This window comes from Mastigoproctus giganteus, chromosome 9 (genome assembly GCF_048544385.1).
Source record: "Mastigoproctus giganteus isolate SK-2022 chromosome 9, ASM4854438v1, whole genome shotgun sequence".
In the NCBI taxonomy this organism is placed as follows: Eukaryota; Metazoa; Arthropoda; class Arachnida; order Uropygi; family Thelyphonidae; genus Mastigoproctus; species Mastigoproctus giganteus.
In genome coordinates, this window is record NC_143583.1 from 96336052 (window position 1) to 96354963 (window position 18912).

An 18912-nucleotide genomic window follows, 5' to 3' on the forward strand; every position below is an offset into this window, starting at 1 on the left:
GTCTTAATGCCAATTTAGAGCTTAAAGTAGAAGAGACAGAATTCAAAGTGAGATTCACAATTCGTGTTAAAAATGGCTGTGAGTTGCGAATGACTTTACGAACTGCCAGAATTCTAGGGTTAGTCCATAAAGCAGCGAGCGATGTTGTTATTGACAAATCTAGAACTTTCAAAGGGGAGTACATCGGAAAGTGGATACCTAAAGGAAAAATAGTGTTACCATCAATAAAGCCTAACAGTGAGTGTCCTAACAGAGAGGTGTCGGCTCTTACTTCGTTTATAGTAACGTGATCGAAGATCAGATTGTGGGTGATACCAGAGCACCTCTTTTGCGAGTAGTACCGTTCAGAAGTAGAGGTGAATTCTTACATTTGGATTATTACCCTGTGCTTCTCTCAAACATTCAATCCGTTTCTATTCAAATTCGCACAGACAGCGGTCAGTTATTTCCTTTCAGAGGAGGTAAAACTCTAATTAAGTTGCATTTTCGACCCCAATGAGTGCCTACGTGGAATACTACACAGTGCAGGCGGATGGAAGTCCCTACTTTGCAGGAGCAGTGATCCAGAGAGGTCAGGGCTTAGGTAGTATATTCAGATCTGCATTTACATTTCTCTCTCCACTTCTGAAGCCCGCTGCCAAGTTCATCGGTCGCCAAGTGTTGCCGGCAGGTCGTAATATGATCGATGATGTCATTTCGGGAGCACCCGTGAAGCGATCATTTATAAATCGAGCTTCTGAAGTGGGACGGGCTATTAAGCAAAAAGTCCGTAGTCAGAGTTGAGGCAAGCGCCGAAAAAAATATCAGGACATCTTTCCATGATGGAGTTAATGATGTCAGAGTTAGACCTGTTTGCACAGCCTGCTACTAATCTGTGCGTCGAACGATCTTCCTACATTACTTTCGTGCCTTTAGCATCTGTGGACACCCCGGGGCCAATAGAATTTTCCATACCAGGAACATCGGAAGAATATTTGGACCTAGGAAAAACTTATTTGCGACTCAAAGTACAGTTAACCCAAAGCGATGGAAAAGAACTGCAATCGAGCATGGGCGTTGTCAACAACTTTTTCCACTCCTTGTTTAAACATGTGGATCTTTTCGTTCAAGACAAATTAATAAATCCAAGCAGCGACACATACGCCTATAGAGCTTATTTAGAAACGCTTTTGAATTTTGACAACGGAGCAAAAAGATCCCAACTCACTACAGAACTGTTCATAAAAGACAATGTTTGCGATGTTTCGCAAATGTTTTCTCAGCCCGACAGCGGTATGAATCAGCGTATGAAATTTTTTTCGAAAACCAAAACTGTGGAACTTCTGGGTCGTCTCAGACTAGATTTGTGCCATCAGGCCAAATATATTATTAACAACGTATCGCTCCGCCTGAGAATGGTTCGCAGTTCGCCCGAGTTCTGTCTGTTGTCTCTCGACAATACGGCGAAGATTCACAGTCTTGTTGTGCGTAAAGTTAAGCTTAATCCCAGCATACAGCTAGCCCACATGAGCGTTCTTGAAAAGCACCCACTTGTATATCCAATTAACAGAGTTAATGTTACTTACTTCTCAATTCCCAAAGGTATGTCAGACTCTACCAGAGACAATATATATCTAGGCCAGATCCCCGCTCGTTTAATAGTCGGTATTGTGTCCAGTGACGGTTTCATTGGCTCCTTCAAAACCAACCCATTTAATTTTGCCCACTACAACCTGTGCTATTTACTTCTGACGGGTGATGGGGTTCAGCATCCTTCCATACCGCTAACACCCGATTATAAGAACAGACATTATACCAGATCCTACTTGTCTCCTTTTACATCACTAAACAAGTGGAATTCAGACTGTGGAAACGACATATCACTCTTGGATTATACTGAAGGGAATGTGTTTTATGCTTTCGACTTGACTCCAGACCAAAATGCAGTCGGGGAACACATCAGCTCATTACGGCGAGGCGGAGTTCGACTTGAACTGAAATTCGCAGAACCTCTACCTGAAAACGTAACAGTGATCTTGTATGCCGAATTCGAAAACATTCTTTCTGTGACTAAAGACCGATCAATTCTCATAAATTATGAACACTGATCAGATTTTGAAGGTTTTAGAAGCAGACAGTGAATCGAGAAAACCTCTGATCGGTGTCTGTGCCAGGGACGAATTACCATCAAGAATATAGAGAAAACCGGCACTTCTAGTCATCAATACTGACTTTTCACATATGCCCGGTACCCACTGGGTGTGTATTTTCCTAGGAAAAAACGAAAGTCAATATTTTTCGACAGCTTTGCAAGACCGCCGACACTGGACATTGCAGAGTTCCTTAACCAGAAGAGTAAGAAATGGACTTATAACAAAGTGGTAATTCAACATCCAGAATCTATAGCTTGTGGACTACACTGTATTTTTTTCATAACTCATAGATGTAGAGGCATTTCTATGCCAAAGATTGTAAACAAATATTATTGTAAAGATTTGTGGGCAAATTATGTAATTGCCACATTACATGTAATTCAGCATTTACTTACAAAATAAAATTTTATTTATTTTTAAAAAAGTGTCTGTTTTATTGAAAAAAACTTACCATAACGATATCCACGTATGTTTACGTCTCAGCCGGCGAGGAGAAATCAAAGCAGTATATCTTCGTTTGACCGGTTTACGGGATTTTATAACTCCGCTCTCGGACTGCTGTTGCTGCGCAGAGTGAATTGTAGGTAGCGACGCCGTTACGTTCGATACGGTGGTGTCGCTGTCGTTTGATGCCGACAAAGTTGCTTGTTTTGCAGCATTAGTTTTCAGGCCTAAATATGACTGTAGTATCTGAAGATACATTTTAACTTTAGACTCGGGCTGCAAATCCTGTCTTTTTAAGATTGCAGACATTTGCTCGTCTAAAAAGAGCATCTGTTTTTGTTCTGGCGGTGCAGCTACAAGCAAGAATTTGCGGAAAGATTCGCTCATCTTCTGATCAAACTTGTAATGAGTGGAGCTACGATGCTTGCTATCAGAGGGAACAGTGCACCTCCTTGCTGAAGTATTAATTTCTGCCTAGTATTAAATGCTACTTTTTTATCTGCTATTGTTCTGAGCAGACGTTTTTGGCACTGTAACTTGGTTTTCACTCTGTCTGTGAAAGGAATGCTACCTTTGATTATGTTTTTACAGATTTCACAGAGCGAATTTATTTGTGTTTGGTCTGAACTCTTTAATAGAGCGGTTGCCTGTTTCGGTCGAACTTCCGACAGATACTTTATAAAGTTAGCGTTGCGTTTTAGATGCAGAGCCATGTGGGAATATAAATAATCGTAGATCCTTCATTTGGCAACATGTGTGAATGCAGTCTCAGTCTATCATCAGTGTTCTGACAAAAATCAAACAGCAAATATGAATGCGGATCGCGTGTTGCATCTTTATATATATCGACTAAAACACGTGACCTTCCGGGGAACACTTGACTGGCTAGATGTGAGATTTGTCTCGAGTCGCGGAGGTTTTTAAAAACAATCAGATAGTGCGAATTCAAACTAATAGTATGGAACTGGGTGCCTTGCGAAAACAGGTTTTGCGTTAATAAAATAACACTTAGATTTCTATGATGTGATCCCTTTATAAATATCTCTGACACAACAATACTATCTTTTGCCTGGTTAATGAGATCATCTAAAACAAGTAAATTGTTTACTGTTGGATCGAATTCGGGGATGTTTAAGCCCTCCACGAACTCGATTTGCGGATAACACCGAAACTTATCTTGAAGTTCTGAATAGCAATAGACGATTCTTGGAGGTGGTGGCGAAATTAAATTTTCACTATTTTCTAATAGCGACAACACAAACGTTGTCTTTCCACTCTGTGTTGCTCCCGAGACTATCGCTGTGAAGGGGTGATTGAACATTATGTAAATGATCGCGCACGAGTCTGGACCAAGTATTTATGTGTGTTCGCACGCCGATGCGAGAGGCAGGACTAGCAACGGTAAAGACAGAAGGTGACATCTCCAGAAAAACGAAACATTATCTCCTTTTTAAAAAAAAAAACTGTGAGTTTTGAAAAAGGTGTTTTTGGAAGTTGTCTTTTCCATGTAGCCATTCTTGACAACACGGAAAAAGGTTTGTGTGCATTCCCCTCATCTAAGCGCGCCCGTCACTTTGTGACGGGTGGGAGGGGTGCCGCGATCCCCCCAGTGCGCGCCCGTCGCAACGTGACGGGTGGGAGGGGTGCCACGATCCCCCCAGTGCCCGCTCCTGCACCCCGCGCTTCCCATCCGAGTGCCGTCACGAATGTGACGTCGGAGGGAATAGGATGGGGAAGTACGTGCCCGATCGACCTCACCAACATCCTGAAAAAAAGGAGACGTCACCAGAGGTAGCCACTGAAAACTGCTTAGTGTCAAAAAACATGGGGATTTCACTGGGTTTTTTTTTCTAATGTTGACAGTTTGATGTCTAGGTGGGTAGCTTTCACTATGTGTCTTGGAAATATCCATGAGGGTAAGTGCGTGTGTCGTCTCCTACCACACGTTTAGCGAAAGTAAATCCAAACCTTTTTATTACTGAGGACTCAAGGAGATGAGAAGTACGTTTGTCTCTCCAGACAGAAAAAGGTACTTCGAGAGAAACATCAACATGTTCACCTTTTGCTGCAGCGATCATAATGTCCAAGTTGACTATCTTCGCGTTTTTGGCATTAAGGGTCACACCCTTGCATTTGGTCACCGTTTTACCTCCTCGGGTGCGGAAGGAGTAAGATTTGGGACTAGTCGAAGCAAACTCGACAATATGGTCCCCAGACAATTCGTCTGTGGGCTGACCCAGCGAGTGACCTATGAGTGGACGTTCGTCGCCCGGTTTTTGGATGAACACTATGCTGTCAGTATCGCAATATAATAAAGATTGGCGTAGAGGGGCCATAGCTTTGTAGAGCTTCATTCGGCCATAGGAAGCGACGAAAGAGCCAATGACTGCATTTCCCCGATGGTAGGGTTCCTCCGTTCCCTCGATCGGGGAGAATGCAACTTGCATTATTTCTTCTGACACTAACATGGCATCGTGTATGATTTTTGTGTCATCCATGAAAAGCTCTACAACGCTTTCATAAGTGTTACATACTGCTGTGCTCACCCTGTTAGTTCTCATTGCGAGCTGCCCCCCACAGAGAATTCAAACATAGTTTTGCGAGCGAGCGCCTAGCGGGGTTCACCTTCATTTCGTGCCTATCCATAGAGATACCTTCCCTACTTTTAAATTCGGTGATGTACACGTCGGGTTCAACCCCCTCGGGCCAGCCCGACGCCTCCTGTTTGATTTTCAAGAAGGTGTCTATGTAGCCACCAAATAAAGACTTATGGCTCTCTTTGAAATGCCAAACTTCGTAGATGTTATCAATTTTATAACCGCTCTCAATGGCCAGGTAAAACTCAGGCATGCACCAGATCCCCGAAAAGCTCCGATCCTCGTGATTACAAGTGAGCGACATCTGCTCGGCACAATCACCGCATAGTGGGAACACTAGCTTGCCATTGGAGCTTATTGGGAGGACGGGTAAGAACTCCTTTTTGGGCGCTGTCACCCTAGCATGGATAATACCAAAATATGCATTGTGACTATAGTCAAAGTTGCTAAGAATGACTTCAGGGTGACCGCGGGGAAATACGCCGTATTTGCAAACCCACGGATACAACGAACAGAAATCCACATAGTGAATCTCCTCGTTATCCGCCACCTGGTGGTAAAGTTTAAAACAGTCAACTCTACCGCCTCTGAGAGCACTATGTGGTGTAATCGATTCGTGCGTTATGAATGCTGCAACAAACTCTTTCATTGCAGGGTCGTTTTTCTGTCGGGTGTCAAACTGGCATTCCCATACGGAAACCACATCATATCCTTGAGACCTAATGAAGGCCTCGCGGTCCATGGTTTCAGCGTATAGGGAGCCCATAGGCTTGTTTCTCTGTGTCTGTATAGTGCTAGACCGAAAACACTTCTTGCACCCATGACAGTAACAACCGTAGAACTCGTAAGCTGTTCTATCACATACCCCATTTAATAAAAAAGGACCTACTCTAGCTTCCCCTCCCCGTGATCGAGCGTGTTGAATTTTAATGTTGTTCTGTTGTTCCTGCCATGAAAGAAAAGCCAACGCCTTCCTACTCTGTGTGTTGCTCCCTATGTAGCCGCCAGGTGGCAGGATAGCCATTGTGTTTGGTTCTAAATAGTTTCTGGCGAAGATCCTGCTACAAGCACCGGCGATAGTAATGTCCTGACAGAAAGGGTCAACTTGCGAGACTGCTATGAAGATAGAACGGAACTTATTGCAAGAATCTCGCAAAACCCTCACGTCATCTAAGGCATAGGCCAAAAGCTCACATTTCAGGTTGTAGGTATCTCGTGACTTCTCTTGGTACCATAACACGAATTCCGTATGGGTTTCTTCGCTCATGAATTCCGATTTAAAATATTTTTGATCGGGCAAAGCTCCCACATAATCTAATGTATCTATCTTGTGGAATTCGTGAGGGAAGAAGCCCTTACGCACCACTGGCAGCTCGAACATCGATGGGAGTTTTCGGAGCGGAACTGCTAGAAATGAATAAGAGTCCAAGAAGACTATGTTTAACGATGACAGAAAGATGCCCAAAATCTTCGACCCATCATAGATCGTGTGAGGAACTATGTGTTTCGCGAAAATATAAGAAAGCACGAAGTAACCATCAAAACCACGAAGGTTGTGGGCGATTACTCGCACATTCTTATATTTTGGCTCTGTGTGTCGAAGTTTTCGGCCATCACTACCTCGTTTCAAGGTCTCTCAGACTCCTAACAGTTCATCCAAAAACTCCGCCATGCAATTTCGGCCCCAGTAAACACGTTCCTGGCCGCCAAAAGAAGCAACGCAGAGCACAGCCACGTGTTCGCCGTCCAGCAAGACTGTTTCTGTGTCAAAGTAAACAACAGAAACATCGTGCTTCGGGTCCTCAGGTTTTTGAACAAAACAATGTTGTGTTTTGTGCACAGTCTCACAGTGGCTACAGAAGTCGGGATCGATGCATTTGTGTGCTGTATTGGTAAGAAAAATGCACATACAAACGCTACAGCGATGCACTTCAGAGCAAGTTTTGTTTGCCCTGTGAGCATTAATGCATGCTTCGCCTTGGAAAAAGCGAATACAAAAATTACACAAGAGAAGGTTGTCTTCATTATGAACGGCGACAGCTCTGCATCTATTGCACTTGAAAGAGCAATTGTGTGTGTTTAATTTCTCGTGAGTAGGTAAAACTTTAAGGCAGAGGGGACAATAGTAATCACTGCCAAACAGAGCTTTCAAAGATCGGACAAGATCATAATGTCCGTCGTGGTTGAGAAGAAATATCTGTTTATCAGCAGCGGGGCCCCGATATGCAACTTCAAAGTCGCACTCTGCGGAAATTACAACAAGTTGGTAATCAGGGATCGCACGCTGAAACAGTTCAACTTCATTCAAGCCACAACTTTCTAAAGCAACCCCTGCGATTCCGTGTAAATTTGTAGCCCTGATAGTTTGCATACTACGTTTATCCTCTCGCACCTGTCTGTATGTTTTAGCATCGTCCTGATGGGCAGAATTACCAACAGCTAATGCTCTGGCAAGACATAAACTATCGGTATTGTTGATTTGAATGACAGCTTTTTTTTTTTAAAAAAGTCATTCAAATTCAACATTGCTCTTTTTTTTATATTCTCAGAACGATTGCCACCCTCCCCCCTATTGGTGATATTAATAAGAATTACGTCCAGACTCAAGTCATCCGTTATCATAAATTCACTATTTGACTGATCGACTGCTATGAATGCGGCCATCACGCGGTCAAACGTTAGATCGGTCAGGGGCATGAATGGCAAGTTTATGGGGTTTTTTAGACTGGGTGCGTCTAAACACAGCCTAACATGGGAATAATCGCCTTGATTACTTAAATTTGCGATTATCTCTTCTAGCATCCGTTGAAAGTTCGAAAAAAAACAGATCCCCGTCTGCTAAATTTGCAATGTTTGTAAACCGGACCTCATAAGTTTTAAATAAGGGCGGTATTTCTTGGAATAGCGCGCAACCCCATCCTGTACTTCGTAGTACTGTTCAAAACTTTCTTGTGCGCCTGCTTCTCTTTCTTCCATCTAAAATTTAAAAAAAAAGCGTCACATAAGATTTAGGGGATTTGTTTTTCGCGAAAAAAAAAAATATATATATCTATAGGCATACTTACATCCTCGTCAACGTTCAAAAATTCATCCAGTATTGACAGACTCTCAGCCTCCAATTCTCCGGCCCCCGCGCCTTCTAGCATGTTGTTATGTGAGCATCCGGGCCGATGCTCAATGCCTTCATCACCAATGCCAAAGAACTCAGCATTCTGAAAGAATAACGTAAAGAAACACAGTTACCAAACAATAATTCTATAAACATTTTTTTTTTAAAAAATCAAATAAAAAATTTTTCAGTAATGAAAAAAAGAAATACTCACACTCAAATACACCAAGGTTTGGCAGAATTCTATCTCCGCCTCAACCATCCTAGCTTCTTCATGCTCCTTTTCTACCCTAATAACTTCATCTATGAACTGTGAATCAACATCATCACCAAAGAAAATATCTTGAGTACTCATTTTGATCGCTTGTAATAGGAAAAAAAAGGAAAGTGAGAATTGTGGTCATATTGACCCCTTTTTAAAGCAAACTCGTGGATTGAAACGACATTTGACGACAACCAATCAGTGTTTAGATTCAAGAGTATGTGAATGTCGCAGCCAATAGGAAATTACTATGGTATGAGAGCGAAATCCTTACTCATCAGTAAGGGTGGGTGTGACATCTTTGAAGGTAACCTTTGAAGCTGAGTTATCTTTTGCTTTTTGTTACTACAGAGGTTTGGGAACGATACCAGCGCTAGTTATGTGTTGTTATATAACCTTTGTATGACATGTTTCTACTTGTAACCAACCAACACCTTTGAAGTTGAACTAGCTTTTACTACTCTAAATTTAAACAAAGGCTTGGGATTGGTATTACCTTTAGTTATATGATGAAATATAACCTTTACATGACATGTGTCTACCCATTCCCGAACGACATCTTTGAAGGTGAGTTATCTTTTGCTTTTTGTCACTCTACATTTGAACAAAGACTAGGGAGCGGTAGCGCAGACACATGTCGTACAAAGGTTTTGAACAAAGGCTTGGGAGCGGTAGCGCAGACTTGGGGGTGGTATCTCCTTTAGTTATATGTTGATATATAGTCTTTGTACGCCGTGTGTCTATCTGGGACCAACCGACACCTTTGAAGTTGAGTTATCTTTTGCTTTAGCCCCTCTAAATTTGAACAAAGACTTGGGAGCGACACCTGCGTTAGCTATATGGTGTTATATAACCTTTGTACGACATGCCTCTACCTGTTCCTGACACGTCACGAGTTTATGAGCCAGTAACAATGTGGCTAGATTCTAAGCACATGATGTTATGGCCCTTGGACCACATTTACAGTTTGGAACTTTCTCAGCATGGTTGTAAATTTTTCCACTGTTGCAGTTTTTTTTTCCAAAATGTCACGACATGAAATGTTTGACGATATAAGAAGGCTGAACGTAACTTTCTACAGACGTCTGAGTCACAGTAGCACCGTTCGTGTTTATTGCCATGAATTCGAGCCACATGTTACGATCGAGACAGCTAATACGCATATGATGTTATCGAGAAGATAGTGGGATGAATTCAAAGACAAAATGGACGATATCTTGCTTTCCGTAAGAGCCAGATCTAAAGACGAAATCCAAATACATGGTCTCCGAATCAATACAGATGGTGGCATTTGTGATTTCTATTGGAAGCAATTCTCGCTAGCTGAAGAACGACGAATGACCCTACACATTTCTGAACTTGAAGGTATATCTATTAGAATCATAGACATAGATTCTTTTCTTCAACGTCTAGAAGACGAAAAACCTGCATTTCTGTTAATGCAAACAGTTATATTGGAACATCTTGACTGTGTTAGAGAGCGTATAAAGAATGATGTGTTTATCAGTTCTATCGATGTTTCTTTTAACGATGTGTATGCTTATTATGTTAGAAATGCGGAACCATCTACAAGTGTTAAAATTTTTTCTGCTAAGTGTTTGAAAGAAGGCGTAGTTACTGAGTTCAAGGCTTATGGTTTGTACAATGCTGTAATTTCGATGATCGAAGAACTTCAAACTGCTTACACGGTGAAATATACGAAGTATCCGTTCTGATCAAAGCAATGTACATATGTAAGTTTTTTGTGTTGATTTTTTTTTTGTGACTAGTAACTACATCTGTAAAACTTATCAATAAAAACATATCTATTTGAAAAAAATATTGTCTGTCTTTTTTTCTTAGAAAGTAGAAATTAAATTTTAATTTTGAATTAAATTTTTTTTAAAAAGGTTATTTAATCAATAACCTTTTTAAAAAAAATTGAGAAGTTACTTTTAGGAAAGAAAAAGACATAAAATGATTTCAAATATAGATTTAAAAAAAAATTCAAAGTTGCAGATAGAAACAGAAGATGGCGCCAGCATTTCACAAAGACGGCAAATAAATATATATACACATCAAGACATTTACTTTTCAGGTTTTTTCCCAAGATAGAAAGGCTCTAAACATCAGGATAGAAATTCAACTTGCAGAGGAAAATGGAACCATCATAAATAGTTATGGGTAAAAATATGCACATATAAATTTAGCCATAAAAAAAGACATAACATTAAACAAAAGGACATAAAATGAAATAAAAAAAATAAAAAAAATTCAAAGTTGCAGATAGAACAAAAAGATGGAGCCACATTGCTACATTGCGTAGCTATGTATATATATATATATATTTAAACGTCAAAGTCATAGCTATTGGGAAAAAATATATATATATTTAAACACCTTAAATAAAATCCTTAATTTCAGATTTTCAACTTTCAGAATGTCTCAACAGATGGAGCCACATCTTGCAAAGCTACGGATATATATATATTTAAACGTCAAAGTCATAGCTATTAGGAAAAAAATATATATATATTTAAACATCTTAAATAAAATCTTTAATTTCAGATTTTCAACTTTCAGAATGGCTCAACAGATGGCGACACAATATCTGGGTCTTCCTATGTTTCTGTTGTCATGGCAATCTCCGTGCACAAACTGTTGTGGCCCCCGGTACTCGTATGTTAGTCGATGTCTACAGCGTCCACGTTTTTCCCGCCAAATCCTTTGTTTCAGATCTTGGGAAAGAATGTCTACTGTTCGATTTTCTTGTGTGTTTGTGTGTGCGTGTGCGTGCGTGCGTGAGCGCTAACCCACAATTCATTGCGCGCCCTCCAACGCTAGCTTGAAAACCAATGCGGCAAAAAACAGACGATTTCTATGGCAGCAACCGACCAGAAATCACCAGCAAACTCAGAGCCGTACTCGGTTTATACCCCTCAACCAATCAACACAACGGTTCATATCCCCCTCCAATCAGAACAAAGGTCGTATGCAAAATACAATCTTCCTACGTCACACTCACACACACTCTTAACTATAACAGGTACATTTACACATATTCTTATAACTGAAAGGGTAGCTGTGGGGATAAGGACCGGACCGCCAGTAACGAAGACATGGGTTCAAGCCTTGAAAAAAGAAAAAAAAATTTATATTGAATTAAATTAAAAAATAAGTGGTGACATCTAGCGGGCGAAATAAGAATCAAAGTATTTTTTCCTCCGAATCGGCAACTAAGCTTCAGCGCAACAGCTAAGCCTAAACCTCGGCTCGCCTCACAGGCACACGCTCAAAACCGAAATGGCAAAACAAACGACGGAGGCGGCAGCACGCACGAAAATTGACGCCAAAATTCATAGAGCTGTACTCGGTTAGAACCCCGACCTAATCTACTCATCTACAAAAAAGTAGGAATGTAGTGATCCAATATGGCATTCGTATGCGGTTTAGCTTAGAGTACACGGGTTGAGAGAGAGGGGGAAGCGAACTGACATGATGTATCGTTCGGGTGGACAAAACAAAGTAGCCTTCCGCTGAGACGTTCTTGCATGTTTACAGTGCTGGTGGTGCGGACTGTTTCGCAATTACGAGATTAGTTCTGTAGTAATGCAGAAAACTAGTAACCATAACTAAACTCACTTCATTGTACGAATACTCTTTTGATAATTAACAGTATTTCGAAATATGATTATTAAAATAAATGACCATGGATTGTAGTTCAAAAAAGGAACTTTAAAACGAGAAGCACGTATTTCTAGTAGTGTAGCTGTGTTTGATGAAAACGAACACAATATTGTCACATTTCAAAGAGAGGATGGACAATCGCAGCCTTTTGATCCACAAAATTCCAAAGTGAAATAACAGGAACCAACTAATAAAAGACTAAAACGAAAGAATGATGACAATTATATTTGAATATATTTGAATTTCGGCTTTACATTTGTTGAAATAAATATGCTCCTGATCCACAGTGCTTCGTATGTAAGAATATTAGCAAACGATTCATTGGATTCCGCTCAACTTGTGTTCCGTAAATACATAAGCGTTTCGTAAATATATTGTGAGATGAAAAGTATTCCGTGACTAAAACGTTTGGGAAACTCTGGTCTAAACTATGGTAAAAATCATTTATTTAGTAGTGGCATACACATACACTACTAAATATATAGCAGCATGCGTCTACTTTGGAGAAGTGCTTTTCATATAGAGCAGTGCAAAACGAAAGTCAATCGCGGCGAAGTTTCTCCACAATATGAGATCGATGCTCTGAGTGGTAAACTCAGTTTTCTAAAAGTTATGTACAGAAATGGGCTATGCCCGATGTGCATAATGGTATCGTCACTGTACTCCCCACACCGGGTGGAAAAGGCCCGGGTTGGGATCCCGTCGATGACGCGAGGAACATTAATAGGCTTTTTTTCACTCCGTGGCTGAGTTACTCGGTCTCACGTGTAGATAGCAAGGTTTTATCCCTAAAAACTGGGGTTTTTCGTCCAGCAAACAGACAAATCAACCATAGAACACACGCACTTAACAGACATAAGACACAGCACAGCAGATGAATTTAATTATTCGAGTGGCCTAAAAATAATAGTTTGGTTGGTTTTTTTTTTTTTTTGGTTTTGTATAATGACGGTCTGGGTTGGGAGCACAGTGGTATCGTCACTGTCCTCCCCACACGGGTGGAAAAGGCCTGGGTTCGTATCCCGTCAATTACGCGAGGAACTTTATTGGCCATTTTTAACTCTGAGTTAGGTGGTCTCAATTGTAGATGGCAAGGTTTTTTTTCTCAGAAACTGGGGTTTTTTTCGCCCAGCAAATAGAAAAATCGACCAGAGAACTCATGCAATTTACAGACAAAAATAAATATAAGGGTAAATGTAATCATTTACGGGGGACTCTAATATCACAACTTGGTTGTTTTTTGTGTATAATGACTTCTTATAGTTTTTCATTGCTTGAAACTTTTGGCCTTAACTTAATTATGTGCACTTTACTTACATCATCTCACAATACCACAGCAACATTTGTGGATACATCTCGTCACTAGGTTGTTCAGGTCTCGGTTGTTCTCAAGATTGCACTATTAGCAGTTTAGCTGGACCAAACCTGAATCTTGCATTACAAATTACAATTGGGATTACAATAGACATTGACACTGAGTGATCAGTGAATTATGATCATCCCTATGAAAACTAAATGCGACCCGATGACCACGTTAGTTACGCTGTTAGTCCACCTACGTAGCATAGATAAGGTGCCAGTGGTTCAGTAGGTAGTAAAATTCCGAGCGTAATGGGTAAAAGGAAGGATTTATCGAGCTTTGATAAAGGGCAGATTGTGAAGGGATTCGAACCCGGTCCTTCTCCACCCGGTGTGGAGAGGACGGTGACGATACCACTGTGGTAGCTACACGCGTAGCATTAAACAGTGTGGTAACTCACTAAGTTTTATTTGACACCTCAACAATGACCTTGGGTGCGCCATGAGTGTGCACAGAATGACTCCTACGCGCACCGCCTCAGTCAGTATCAGTAAGATGGCCATGCAACAGACAACGTAGTGTGTGTTGTGACGTTGCACTGCTATGACACATTTAAATTCAGCGTACTAGAAGACACACCACGGTTTCTGTTGCATGGCCATCTGGCTGACGCTGACTGAGGCGGTGCCCGTAGGATTCATTCTGTGCACACTCATGGCCCAGTCAAGGTCGTTGTTGAGGTGTCAAATAAAATTTAGTGAGGCAGTACACCGTTTGCTGCTACGATCACAGAAATCGATCAACTATTTCCGAAGATAATTAAAAGAGAAATCATGGACACCTTTTTCGATGACCCTGTATAAAAAAAACAAAAAAAAAAAAAAACAGACAGAGATTACTGAATATGAAAGACAAGTGGGAGGGATAGTAGAAAATATTGAGGCGTAGAGTCAGGCGTCCTGAAAATTATTAGGTGGAGTAAACTCCAATAGGCGAGTGGGAGAAGGGAATGGGAGTCAAAAGATACCGGACAAGACAGTCTGGTATTGATCGCAGCTTGACACCCAAATCATGGTCGAGAGGCACGGCCCTTTTCTGCAATTTAGTCATGTCCAAGTAACTGCCGCAATTGAAGATGTGTAGTTCACGGTTGGGAGACCAAGTCCGCTCAGTTACTTAGTCATTCTAGGTATTTGTGATGGTCGAGAGGCAAGGTTCTTTCCTGAGGTTGAACCATGTCAAAGTAACTGACACAATTGCAGATGTGCAGGTGATGGTTGGGAGATCAAATTTCTGTGGTTATTCACATCTAGATATTTGTCATGGTCGAGCGGGAATGTCCTTATCTGTGGTTTAGTCACGTCTAAGTAACTGTCACAATTGAAGATGTGCAGGTCACGGTTGGGAGACCAGTTCCCGCAGTGGTTTTTTTTTTTTTTTTTTATTATGAGAATCCCAAACACGAAAGGTATCAAAACCTATAGCACTTAGTACCGTGCATGGGTTGAAGGAGAAGGATGGGGGGGGGGGATGCCGGAAACTTTGCTCTAGAGACTAAACATGGGTTTCACCACTTCAAGCCTCCAATAAGCAAAGTGGTGGTATTTCACCGGTTGATGAAAGTCATCTACCACCTATTTTAGTCATGTCCAGGTATTTGTCTCAATTGGAGAGTATTAGTCTGTGTCTTGTGAAGAGGTTTTAGTCACATCAATGTACTTAATCGTATCTAGTTGTTTGTCCTAATTGGTTGGTCTCGATATCAGCAGTTAAGTGTATATTATTCACTATTCAGTGATTGCTCATCGGCATATATGTTCCTAGAATGGTTGTTAGGATTGTTTCTTCGTCTTGCAAAGTCCTCCTGGGCAAAATTTTCAAATGTCGTATACTCCTGTATATATATTTTTTTTTATGTGATCCCCAAACACGAGAGGTATTACAACCTATAGTACTTAGTACCGTGCTTGGGTTGGAGGTTGAGAAGACGAAAGAAAATATTTGTTGACATTGGACTTGAACTTCTGTAGATTGTGATTTTCAGGAAACACGTATGAAGGAAGGTTGTTCCAGAAAACGGCAGTTGAATGAATAAATGAGGAAGATGAAAAGTTGGTTCTGTGGGTTTGATGTTGGACAGTAAATGGATGTTGGCTGGTGGCGGCACGTGTTCGGACTCTTTTGAAAGAGAGAGCGGGAATTATAGAAGCCAATTCAGAAGAACAGTGTCCATGGAAGTATCTGTAGAAGAGGCATGCAGCAGAAACAGTGCATCTATGAGAAAGCGAGTGGAGAGTCTCTGTTAGAGATGAATCATTAATTAACCTAATTGCCCTCTTCTGAATGGAATCAAGAAGCCTGAGAGAGGTTTTGGGGGCACCACCCCAGATGTGGGAACAATATTCCATGGCAGGGCGGATTTGCGATTTATACAGAGTGAGCAGCTGTTTGGAAGAAAAGTAACGCCGAGAGCGAAAGAGAAAACCAAGTTTTTTAGATGCAGAGGAAGCAATATTTGTAATGTGCTTGTGCCAAGAGAGATTAGAAGTCAGGGTAATCCCCAAAAGAGATATATCATTTTGCCTAGAAATCGGAGTGTTACTAAACATAAGCATAGGAGCAGAAGAATCCTTTTTGCGAGATATAAGACAAGACTGAGTTTTAGAAGGGTTGAAATCAACTAAGTTGTCTTTGCCCCACTGGAGAATTACCTGAAGATCGGTATTTAAGGAATTGGTAGCAGATTTTCAAGAAGTTGATGCTGATTGAGCAGGACAAGGTTTCTCAAAATGGAAAGTGGAATACAATGTGCTATCATCGGCAAAACTATGGATAGGATTTCCAGTCAATGGAAGAAGGTCATTGATTTACAAGCGGAAAATAGTGGGGGAAAGAACTGAACCTTGGGGGATACCGGCATTAGTGGAGAAGTTAGAAGACAGAGAGCCATCTACCATCACCCTCAGTGAGCGATAAGAGAGAAAACTGGATAACCAATTACTAAAAACAGTTGGCAAACCATAAGATGGAAGCTTGTTTAGAAGACCTTCATGCCAAACACGATCAAAGCCTTTGAGATGTCAAGAGCAACTACTTGTGTTTCACCGAACCTTTCCATTGAATTAATCCATAAATGGGTAACATAAGCCAGAATATCACCAGTGGATCGACACAGACGGAATCCATACTGGCGATCGTTGATCAGACGGAAGGTTTCTAGGTAGTTTAAGAGTTGGCGGTTAATTGATTTCTCCATCACTTTAGAAAGAGTAGAAGTAATTGCAATGGGGCGATAATTGGATGGGAGTGATTGGATAAGTGATGGGAGCAAATTTCCAAGCAGAAGGAAAAACACCTTTGGAATAAGAAAGTGAAAAAAGGCGGCAAAGAATAGGAGTAAGTTCAGGAGCACAGGTTTTGAGAACAAGTGGAGAAATACCATCTGGACCTGGAGTTTTCTTAGCATCAAGATTCGTTAAAATCCTTCTGACATCCTTTTGACAGAAGACCACAGGAGGCATTGAATGGAGAGTGTTGGGAATGGTGGGAGGTGTTTTAGCAAGATCATTAATATATGAGTTGGAAGAAAAATGGGATGCTAGCAGGTCAGCTTTATCCTTGGCTGAAGTGACAACAGAAACATCTGGTTTGGACAGAGGTGTGAGCAGAGATGGGCAAAAGTTGCAGCCAATAGTTTTGGAAAGGGACCAGAATGCTCAGCTACCATTAGGGCAAGAAGCAAGTTTTCTACTCTTAGCCTGTTCAAACTCTAGTTTGGACTGATTAATAACTGCTTTACAATTGTTGCAAGCTTTGGTGTAGGCAGAAAATGAAACTGAAGAATTAGAAACAAGCCAATTACGATATGCAACGTTCTTCTCTTGGACAGCCTTAGCACATTTATTGGAAAACCAAGGTTTAGATAAAGGACGAGATTTTAAAGTGGAATGTGGGATAAGGGATTCCATTCCTGCAAGAATAATTTCACTGACACCATCTGAGCAAACGTTGACATCAGAACTTTTGAAACAGTAATCCGACCAAGGAAAAGAAGAAAAGAAGTCTCGCAGGTCATCCCATTTTGCATTCTTGTAATGCCAAACAACACGTGGTTGGGAATAGCCATGAGATAAAGGTTCCATTGGAGAAGAGACAATCACCAAGTTGTGATCTGAAGTGCCTAAAGGACCTCTCACTTCGACCGTGTACTTAGAAGGGTTGTTTGTGAGAAAAAGATCAAGCGTATTGGCTGTATGATTAGGATTGTCCGGTATTCTTGTAGGTAAATGAACAATCTGTGCTAGGTCATTAGTATTTGCAAAAGCCTCGGCATCTCGACCTGCTGGGTCGGTGTGACTAGAAAACGGAAGCCAACTGGAGTTGTGAACATTAAAATCACCAAGGAAAATTACCTCAATGTTAGGAAAGTTGGACTGGAGAAAGTCAAGTTGCAAAGAGAGGAAGTCAAAGAGCTCCAAGTGATTAGTGGAGTTGGGAGAACGGTAGAGACAACAGATGAACTTGACACAATGAGGTAGAGAGATTTTAAGCCAGAGAAGATCAAAGAGAGGAGATTCCAAATTGCCAAGTTTCTGACAGGGAATATCAGAAAGAACATATGCACAAGTACCACCTTTGAGGCGAAAGGAATCATACAGCGAATAATTTGGGCATCTGAGATGAGCAGTAGTTGAGTCAACCGATAACTGAGATTCTGTCAGAAAAAGCACATGGTTTGGCAGACTGCAAGTGGAAATGGACATCGTTGCGATTAGAATTGAGACCACGTATATTTGTGAAATGAATTAGGAAGTCCTTGGGAGGTTTAGATCTTTTCGCAGATAAGCTTGCTCTATTAGTTTGAAAATTCATGATGTATTGAATAGCAAGAAAAAGTGGGTGGGACATGCTGTATGAAGTAATGAAATTTTTGGATATGGCGTACATGTGGTAAGAATATACCCAGATCCTTGACATAACGTGGCCTCGACAATGCTCCCCGCATACACACTATTCGGATTCCCTCCAGTCACTATCTGGCAGAGTAGAGGTAGCAAGATTATACACTAGCTGATCCGGAAGCCTCCTAGAGAGTTACCAATAGATTTGTTCCGGTGTACTAACTAGCAGCCGGCCTGCGAACACTGTTTTAGAGCTGTTCCCTCGAAATGTAAGGAACATTGGATGTCGCCACGACGTTCATCATGATCTCAAAAGTCATCAATCATACGGCATGATGGAAGAGATAGGGAAGGGTTGTCCAGTAGATGGAATTCCTGATTTCTGGTAAGTGCATATTTTTGGCGATTAGCGTAGAATGAAGGCCCTCGTGCAGGGAACAATCATACATAAGATGATAACAGCTTTCCAAACTCCCACAAGCACAAGATGGATCTTCAATG